The following is a 7899-nucleotide window of genomic DNA, read 5'->3' as shown; positions in this document are numbered from 1 at the left end:
AGAGTGGTCACACGTCTGTTGACTGAAGACTAAATTGGGGTCACATGATTTTATTTTATTTTGGTACTGTCCGATCTACGCCGGATGGCTGGCCGTCTTGTGCCTCCCGGCTGACACTATTCAGAATCTTCCCCGAAGAGCCAGCGACCAACGGGAGAGCAGCCTGCCTCCGCCGTCCGTGGCCCCGGCCAAAACCCCGCTCCCCACGCCACCGCACTGCCGTGGTTGCGCCGCCCCCGGGCCAATCCACAAAGACTCCCCATCATCCAGATCCGGCGGCGACAGTACCTTCAACCCACACAACTCTAAAAGATAGCCATCTAAGCGTTGCTTCCGCGGCGAACTTGTGGCCCCGCACCCTTACGTTAGACACCAGCCAACCGGCAGCCTAGGAGCTCCGCCCCCTCGAGGGGTGCTGCTTCCCATTGGGAATCGATTGGCCCAGAATAAAAATTCAGACAACTGACACCTAAATAAAGTGATTTGAGATGAGGGTGCGACCTATCTAACGGCATGGTGAAGTAGGCAGGTCCAGCTGCCGAGTCGGTGAGGCCGGCGCGGTTGCGGTGGCGACCGGCGGCAAGGAAAGAGCGATGTCGCGACGGTCGACGGCTACGTGGAAGCAGCGCCAGGACTCTGGATGGATCCGAATTTGGAGCCGCTCTGGCGCCGTGAACAACGGTGGGGGTGAATCGGCTCCGGTACGGTTCACGCGGCCGTCGTCGAGGTAGCACCAGCAGCACGGAGTAAGAGGCACACAGCCTAGTGCACGACGGCAAATGGACAGCATCTCCGGCATTAGGGAGGAGGGTGGCTGTGAAATTGGTGCGGTGGGGGCGCCATGGAGGTGGGGCTGAGGTTTCGCGGCTCGGGATAAGGGAGCTTCCCGGGGAGAAGGTGATTTGGCGCCCACGAGGTATGAATGGGGGCGGGCGGGCGGGAATTGGGAGGGGAGTGGAACCATGTATTACGGACGCATTTGTCTGAAATGTGAGGGGGAGTTACAGTTCTACCCTTGCCTATAGGCTTCTCGACTTGGGTCTGTGTACTGAGGGTCGGGGATAGTAGAGTAACTTTGCTTCTCCACAAATAGTGGGCGGGAGTGATTTCGGGTGAGGAGGGCGTGTTTTGAACTATAGTGGGCGCGAGTGATTTCGGGCGAGGAGAGCGTGTTTTGAAATAGTGGGCGCGAGCTATTTCGGGCGAGGAGAGCGTGTTTTGCCGACCATGGTTTATGAATTATTCGGCACATGTCATTTCGGCTGAGGAGAAGGCGCGCTTGGATGAAGTTACGAACCTACCCTCGATGTACAACGGGCCAATTGATATGTGTCCCACATAGGACGGTAATTTCGCGTCTCCCATTTATTTGCTCGGGTGAATTCCACCGAGCAGAGAGGATGTTTAACGGTTCGTTCAAATTTTGAGAGAACGAGCATCCACGTCTACCGTACCAAGTCGATTCGGATCAAATTTTGAAATATTAGCTTGCCACTTCTTTTTTAGATGGAGAGATGATGCTCGGGAGTAATGTGTTTGTACATGCTCGTTGCTAGCAATTTACTATATGAAAAATAGTTGACCCACTCAAAAACGCGAATCAAACCCAAAATGAAATATCTCGATTCAATGAAATAGCTCATTCAGTAGGTCAAAATAGTGAACTAAATCCAAAATTGAACACCTCAATCGAGTAGCATGTTGTACAGTATTATAGTACTCCATGAACATGTTGAAAGTCAAATTAATGAACTTGTTTGATATACGCATATATCTGTTCATGTGTGGATTGCAGACAACATGTTCTCCAATTAAAATATTTGAATGCAAGTTTATATCAAAACATGGTTTATATCAGTCTTGGATGCATAAAACGCGACCTCCCCCTCTCCCGGACTCCTGTTCTCTGTCTCTCTCTCTCTCTCGCCGACAATCTTCAATTCTGTCGCACGCATCCAACACAAAAACCTTGTTAGTCCCTCTCCCTTTCTCTCCATCTCTCTCTCTCTCTTTGTGTGGGGGGGGTCTTTCTAGTTTGCATGCATATATACACCATCTATAGGTCTCTCTCGCACACTATGTATGATACTCTAGCTATTCCAAGCTAGATATCTTGGGTGCACTCATCGTACGTACACAAATTCCTTGGCTCTTTGCCCGTAACACTCTCACGCACCACTATGTCGTCTCGGAGCTCTCCCCCCCCCCCTCAAACTCTCCATCCACCTGGGTCACACATACACATGCATATCTCACTCGCACTCGATAGGCCCATCTAAAACTCTATCTCTCCCCCTCGTTCTCTCTCCATCTCACATGCGCACACACACAATCTCATGCCCAGCTAGCCAAGTATGATGGTCTCTCACTCAATTGTAGGCACACGCAGTCCCCCCTATATGTATATGACTACCTAATCTTAGTCTCCATCACAAACATGTGCATGGTCTATCTCGATTTCTCTCGGGGCATCTTTCTATCATGCACGCACTCCCTCGATCTTCCACCCATATAGTCCCCTCACGATCTCGACGGGATCTCTCTATCACAAACACACCCTCTCTCCCTCCCCATGCGTCCATGACATCCATGTGTCCCTCTCGACCTTTGTTCCTTGTTGGACAGACCTCTATTGGACATGTGCTACAGGGGTGTCTCTCTCCGTTGCAAACAATCACACACTAAATATCTTCGTGTATCTCCTCGCCTCGCTTTTCCATCTCGGAGATGCATGCGTGATATGTTCGCATAAGAAACAAAAAAACACACTCTCTCTCTCTAATTTATCGTTTGTTGTCACTTTCTCTTTCACACACATACTCTTTTTGCACACTTACTCATTCTCCTTCGCACACACTTGATCTATCTCGACTGAGGCACTCTCCTCGGTCCATAGCATATAGATTTATTGAAAAGTCAAACATCACAAAGTTTGACCATGTACGTGGAGAAAAAGAATTACATCTAGTACGGCAAACATATACCATTAGATTCACCATGAGATGTAGTTTTGTATGATGTATCTTAGGTATTGTAGATATAAATAACATTTGCGTAAACCTGATCAAAGTTTCCAAAGTTTGACTTCTAAAAAATTTACATGCACTGCATTATCGAGCGGATGGAATATCTCTTTCCCCCTCTCAGCTATCTGACGCACCACTCAGCCTTATCGGGGCTCCTCAATCTCTCTCAAACTTTATTGGTCAGTTTGGTTCGTGACCTGACCCCCATGCCTTGATGGCCGGTACTGGTTGGTGTGGACGTGAGATGTAAAATATTTTTGCATGGCCAGGCTTGTGTGGTGCTAAAGCATTTGGTTCATGCCTGGGCCAGGCAAAGCATCAACGTCCCATCAATCAGTCCATGAATCAATTATTTAATGCTAATATCCATCCACGTTATTGTTAGCCTCGTGGCCACACGACCAGGCACGGCCAGGCGTTTGAAATCGGTCGCCTGGGCCAGGCTACTTACAGTGTCTGGAGTTCAGCCATGCTAATTAAAGTGCAAGGGAACCCAGGCCAGGCGGGCTTTCTTTTTCACAGGGTAGCAACCAAACAAGCGTGCATGAAATTCAGCCACAACCCCAGGCCAGGCAAAAGATGCTCAGGACGCAAGCCAAACTGGCCTTATATCTCCCTAGTTCACACATACACATGTCTCGCTCACGCTATACATATAGACCCATCCAACACTCTCCACCCTTGTTCTCTATCCATGTGACACGCACCCCCCTAAGTACCATAATCCCTCACTCCATCATAGGCGCAAGCACTCCCCCCCTCCTAAGTATGATTATCTCTTACTAGCCATCAGGAACACACGTACTGTCTCCTTCCATCCATACGTCTATCTCGATATCTCTCGGGGCATCTTCTATCGCGCACACACCTTGTCACCCGATCTCCCACCCATGTAGTCCCATCACGATCTCCAGGGGATCTCTCTATGACAAACATACACTCTCTCCTCCCCATGTCTGCATTTTCTTCGTACGTCTCTCTCGACCTCTCTCCCTTGTTTGTCAGACCCCTCTTGGCCACGTGCTAGGGGTCTTTCTCTCTCGGTTCCAAACAAACACACACCATCTCCTCACCTTGCCTCTGTTGTCGAAGATGCATGTGTGATATGTTTGCATAAGACACGCATGCTTTTTATCTACTTTTATCATGTGTTGTCCATGTCTCTTTCACACACGCACGCACACTTTTTTCACTCTCTCTCTCTCTCTACTTAGGGACTCTGTCACGTCCATAAGCATATGGATGTTTTGAAAAGTCAAACCTTAGAAAAGTTTGACCAGGTATATGTGGAGAAAAACATTTACATCTGGAACGATCATTAGATTCATCACAACATGTACTTACTTCATACTATCATTTATCTTTGGTATTGTAGATATAAGTAATTTCTTTATAAACTTGGTAAAAGTTTCAAAAGTTTGACTTAAAAAAATGTTGGAACTACATTATCGAACGGAGGGAGTAGCTCTCTCTCTTTCTCTCTCTCTCTGCTATCTCTCACGGGCCTCCCCTCTCACTCGAACTCTCTATACCGACAGATTATACGCTCACTGTGTCAGCGTATAGCTCCGTATATTGTTTAGTTGACCGGTCAACCAATCCACATGCTGCCTTGTTAGCTCGTGTTCTGTATCTTCGTGTGCTGGCCCATGTGGCAGTGGGTGAAAATAAGTAAACTAGAGGCCCATCTGACACGCGGTGAAGTAAACAAAGTTGAAACCACTCGGGGTAGCACCCCGCACGCTAGTAAATTGAGGGCGCATTGAGGACAAACTTCTTGCGCGCAAAGGACGCACTCGCGCACAATTCACCACTGCGCGGCGGCATGCATAGAAGGACGCACTCGCGCACACCCAGCACACAACACACACCAGCACACGAGTATAGCGGCGTCGCCGCCGGTTGAGATGGACCGCGAGGCAGCCAACGAGCGGAGGCGGCTCGAGCCAAAACCGCATCCGGCGAGCCTGGACTTCATCAGCAGCCTCCCCGACCACATGCTCCTCGTCATCATCGGCCTCCTCCCCACAAAATCTGTCGTGCGGACCGCCCTTCTCTCCCGGTGGTGGCGCCCCCTCTCGCGCTGCGTCCCCCTCAACCTCACCGTCGACAGCTGCCTCTGCGACGGGGATTGCAAACGCATGGCCGCAGTCTTCAAGATCCTTTCATTGCACCCTGGGCCAGCCAGATGCCTTGACATCTGCATGTTCAGTACCAACTGCAAGGTCCAACCCAAGTTCGACGAGTGATTCTTATCCCCCGCCCTAGATCAGCTCGAGGATCTCAGCTTTGAAGCTCGACGATGTCGCTCTCTACCGCCGTCCGCACTCCGCCTCACGCCAACGCTGCGTCGCGCCAGCTTCAGCTCCTGCTATCTTCCCCAGATTAATGTCGCGCCCGCCCTTCTTCTCCCTCAATTCAATCAGCTCGACCTCTTCGACGTTGTCATCTCGAAGAAGGCTATGGAGCACCTGCTCCGCAGCTATACTGCGCTCGAGTACCTTCGTCTTGAGCAAATCCACGGGTTCATTAGCCTCCACATTGCCTCGGCGAATCTCCGATGGATTTATGTGTCATGCTAGCCCCGCAACAAGACATCAATTGGGAAGAGATCACTCCAGCTGTTCCATGTTATGGCCATTGAGAATGCGCCTTTCCTTGAGAGATTGCTTATATCGGATCTAGAAGGTCCAACAAAAATCAGGGTCATTGACGCACCGAAATTGACAGCGTTGGTGTACTCGTCTGCCAAATTCTCTGAACTCTTTATTGGATCCATAATCATTCAGGTACAACACTCATCTTCCTCTCCGTCTTCTTGAAATTCACATTTTTTAATTTCTTCTTGATGTATTTACGACCGTCTTCCAGAAAATGATTCCCACAAGCTTGACCCAGTCCATGCGCACAGTGAAGATCTTAGCACTAAAATCTATCGGCCCCAATCTGGATCAAGTTGTTGGATTCCTTACATGCTTTCCGTGCACGGAGAAGCTACTCATCAAGGTGAAACTTCTTTCCTATAAGTAAACGGTAATCACAACGTAGCTCAATTTTTTCGTCATTTTCCCAAATTACGATGACAAGTGTATTGTTCAAAACTACATCTACGCACTACACCGAAAGAAATGTTTTTAGTATTTTTTTCTCACGTGATCACCTGCATCATTTTCATGCTGTACTACTATAGTAGCCTAGGCTAGTCATAGTGGAAAGTAACTTAGACTACTCCAGTAACTCTATGGTTACCCTAAGAGCAAGTACTACCTCCGTCCTGGTTTACTCTTCCAATTTTGTAGTGAAAAAATATAACTAGCCAGCCAACCCTATCGTATGAGCGAATGATATTGGTACCTCTTGATGACAAGGCACTCTTATGCAGCCAGCTGCTCTAATATGTTCTCTTCTTTTGCAAATAAGAAAAGACCCGAAAGTGAAAAATGTGCTGCACTATAACAATCTCATCGAATGCCTTGATCTCCATCTTACAGAAATTGATTTGATCGACTACCGAGGCAGCACATCTGAGATTAAATTGGCCAGGTTCTTTGTTCTGGAGGCAAGTGTGCTCAAGGTAATGAGGTTTGGCATTCTCTGGCGCAACAATGAATGGCGTGCTGATCACCACAAGCGTCTAAGCCTAAATGACAAAGTCTCCGCAGAAGCTGAATTTATTTTTGAAACATCAAGTGGCCAGAGACTCGAAAACTTATTTGCCCATTAGTAACTTGTCAGGGCGGTGGATTTTAGTTTGTACGATAATGCTGCATCCACCTAAAGTAACGAAAGTTCTTACGTAAACTTCCTAGTAATTCCCTCTTCGTAGGTGCAACATTACTCCTAACATTTGTAATATCAGTTTGAAACTTGTAATATTGCTGTGTCCTATTCCTGTGTTTTCAAAATCCTGCGAATCAAACAGGTCCTGAGTTGGTGATGATGTTGTGCCTCCCATCTTTCACCAATAGCCGTCGGATCTAGATCTGACGCATACAAACCAAGCTTCTCCATTTTTTGCAAAATGATGCCCGCACTTGTTCCCTATTTACAAACAAATCCTTGTCTCTCACAATTAGCCTTATCTCCTCCCCACCACATCTAGAAGGTCGTGGAAAAATCTGGCACGATGGCCGCTGCCGGAGCCGTCCACCCCCAATCTTGGTGTTCCGTGCAATGCACGGGCTTCTACGCACAGGAAATTATGTCGAACAGGGCTAGTTGTAAGCAGGCTAGCTCTACATCCATGATGATAGTGACTGCAGATAGTGAGGCTGACTATGGTATGCCGAACACGGCGCCTATACTCAGGTGTCATCTCCGGCGTAGGGTCTTGTCACTTCACTGTGAGGAGCAGCACGTAATAATTTGAGCAACGTGTAGTACAGTGCTAGTACTCCTACTACTACATTGGTAGTACTACTACTAGTACTAGTAGCACCACCATATGGATTTAGGAGTACTACCACATCCATCCGGGTTTTAATATTTGACTAGAAATATCTAGTAATGCATGTCACAAAAAATGTACTACTCCCTCTGTAAATAAATACATGGTGTTTTATTCCTATCGGCGAGAGAACTTAATGTTTTTTGCTAACTAGAGTACTAATAGGATTACATGCAATGAACTAAACACTGCATGGCATGTTTGGTAGTCTCAAGTCATTGAAAGCATGCACGGCCCACATCTCTCATTGGTTGATATGTCACGAAATAAGAAACAAAGAGGGAGTTAATGCACCATGCCTAAGTATTTTGGGATTATTTGGTTTTCGTAAGGTGACTTACACAACATTTTTGTTTACATGCATTAACATTTTATTAGTTAAATCAAAGGTTAAAACTTGGCGCAAAATACAAAGGGGACCAATAA

This window comes from Triticum urartu, chromosome 2, assembly GCF_003073215.2.
Source record: "Triticum urartu cultivar G1812 chromosome 2, Tu2.1, whole genome shotgun sequence".
NCBI lineage: Eukaryota > Viridiplantae > Streptophyta > Magnoliopsida > Poales > Poaceae > Triticum > Triticum urartu.
This window is presented reverse-complemented; position numbering follows the sequence as displayed.